The sequence below is a fragment of the Gallinula chloropus genome (genome assembly GCF_964237585.1).
Source record: "Gallinula chloropus genome assembly, chromosome: 1".
NCBI classification, from domain to species: Eukaryota; Metazoa; Chordata; class Aves; order Gruiformes; family Rallidae; genus Gallinula; species Gallinula chloropus.
This window is the reverse complement of record NC_140085.1, coordinates 156,397,539-156,400,528: the sequence shown is the minus strand read 5'-3', so window position 1 is coordinate 156,400,528 and position 2,990 is coordinate 156,397,539.

Sequence of the window (2,990 nt, the reverse complement as noted above, 5' to 3'; positions counted from 1 at the left end):
CTTCATTAGTTTTGGTGTTCTTGGCCTTTTAAACTATGTGCCTCCAAGTCCTTGAATTTATAAATTCATAATCTAATAAATATTGTAAAAATGTCTTCAGTGGCTCGTTACCTATTATAAGTTGGGTAAAACATGTAAATACGATTATATTGAAGACAGATGCTTAAAGATAGAGTATTTTATGGCGTTTTCTATGGTTTAATTCTATTGACACACCCTTCAGTCTGCAAGACAAATGTTACTTGTGCTACATGGCTCTGACACGGAAATGTGGTTGTGGCACACGACAATTAAATTCTCCACAGAGTTAAAAATCAAAACCAGCCTGCAGCATTAATTGGGTCCTCAACCCAGACACGTTTCCAGAGGTTGCTATGGAATTGTCAGCATGTTGAGAAGATCTTAGGACACATGAAGTCAGCATTCTCTGCTGATCTTGCCTTTCAAAGATCTCGATGATGCATATTCTATACAGCAAATATTGCTGGTTGTACTTAATGTAGGTTAAAAAAAAGAGAGATAAATAAAAGAAAATGACTATTTTTGCCTTCTATTAAGATGACTGTTGTCGATTTTGGATGACTGGCATTAAACCTGTATTTGCTGGTTTGGAAACCAGAGTATTTTGTCCGTATCTTGTTTGGTAACTTTAAGACTCAACACAATTCGGCTTTCAGTGTGTTTTCACAAGCCTGATAAAATCTTTCTTACACTTAAGCTTCACCTACCCGTTGCCATTCATAAAGTTGGGCTTTTTTTTCCTCTTGCTGGTTTACTTTTCTAAAAGACCTGAACCTAACGATGCCTGAATATCAAACCCAATAAAAGTATCTTTGGCTAAGGGCACTTGTCGTTATTAACCTCTGAAAAGCTGTCACATCAAAAGGCCTCAGGTGATGTTTCCTCGACTGCCGTGCTCCACAAACCCTCCCCGATGAACCGCACAGCTCTTGCACGCTGCTTGTCTCCAACCACAGCTCTGTTCAGACAGCACAGACAGGTTTGTTCTCGTGCCCCTCCCCACCTGCCGTCGCTAGGAAATGCTGATTTCAGATAAATCTTCCATGTGCTGTGTTCAAAACAGGAAAAGGGTGAGTGTGGTGGTTTGTTCTGTGCTAAAGGCACCGAGCTGTAACGTGACTCCTGATTTCAATCTTTCAAAGTGTAAACTTGTATATTCTTACGAGGACTGGTTTTGTCCATATGGCTGCTGCTCAGACTCACCAACAGTTGCTACACAAATGGGAAAGCTTAGTTCCAGAAACATCCACCGGTTGCCTGGCACTGAAGGATGAGTAGAAGGTGCTCAACAATTTCAGTGCAGTGATGTCACAGTAGGGGGTTTGTGATGTATTTACAGCTGCTGCCTGAAACTCTGCTTAATGGAAGCGAGATGTAGCCACTGTGGTGCATACGTGGGTGTGACACTGATGGGTGGATCTTCTTTGGGTTGTTTTTTGTTTTGCCCACAGACTACCCGACAAATCACAGCAGCTTCTCAGGTATCTTATTTTCTCCTTTAAATGGAGTCTGTGAAGCGTGCTGTTATCTTCTGGCATCTAAACCTGCTGCATACACCTCTCTTTCAAGCAGCCTCCTCTTGTAGTAATTGCAGCTGTGTTGGAAGCGGAAATGGGTACGATTTGGCGCGCAGTACTCCAGAACGTTTAACGCATCGCAGGGTTTATGGAAGAGCCCTTCTGAAGTTGTCCTCTCCTTTGGACTCCATTAGTGTCTCAGGTCATTTTAGATGTTGTTCTAGTGTGTAGGCTTCTAGTGTGTGATAGGGTGTCCAGATGCTCCACTACGTGCCATACCCGTTCTTCAGATCTCTTGGAAGGCCTGGGTTTCCACCTAACCTTTCAAAATACTGTCCTCCTCCTCCAGAAACTTTCCATGCTCTCAGGCATTTCCTTAGAATGCCCCAATTGTGGGAATGCCTGAGAAAACACACCATAAGGGGAGGGTTAAGAGGTAGGAACAAATTGACGCGATGCATGAAGGCAAAACAAATCTATACAAAATAGAACACTTCATATCAGTGTCCCTATTTTGGTGGCTGGTAAATAAAATCTGGTGCTTTGGAGTCTTGGAAAAAAGTTACTATCATTGCCAAATTTAGTCTGAGAGTAATCCTCTGTCCGAATCGGGTTTTGGAAACATGGTATGGGCATTAGTGGTTCAGCTTCCTCTGAGCAAGAAGAAACAAGCAGCTTCATGGCAAGCTGCATCTCAGGGTGAGCTGTCCCCTCCAGCTGGAGCCTGGCAGCTTCTTCCTGAAATGCTTATCTGTGGTGGAACAGCTGTAAGCATTCCTAAATGTTGCCATCAAATGGATCGCGTGAGCCCTCACCTGCTTCAGCTGGAGTCTTGCTACCGTATCACAGGTATTACTTGACTGTGGGTAAGAACCACTGTTTTCCTAATGCCAGAAAAGGCAAAAATGCCAATCTCTACGTGAAGAAAAGTAGGCTGGGCAGCGTCTGAGCTTCAGGCAAGGTGGGAGAGGAGCGAGACACCCTGACAGGGAATGGTGGGGGTTTGGTTGGTTGAGTTTGAGATTGTGGCCAAGTATTTCTGCAAAGCTTTGTGGCGTTGCTGAGGAGGGGCTGCTGCAGCCAATCCCGACCATGTTAGCAGCGCACGATCAATAAAACCTGAGGTTGCTTAGTGAGTTGTTATCACTCAGTTGATAGAGATCTTGATTTTACACAAGTAAGGAAGAAGTCACGTGGAAGTACAGTAAATCCTTTACAGCAGTGGTGTATCTGATGGGCGATAAGCATCGTCCGCTGCTGCTGTAGCTCAGCATTACCGCAGAGGTGGGTTTAGTTTGACTCTGAAGGTCAAATTGTATGAGCCAGAACTCTGATGAGCTTCACTGATGTAGAACACACATGACTTTGACTTTATGCCATGAATGTCAGACTGTCCTCCTTCCGTGCCTCAGCAGTTTGGGCAACAGCTTCAATCTGGGGGCAGCCTTATTT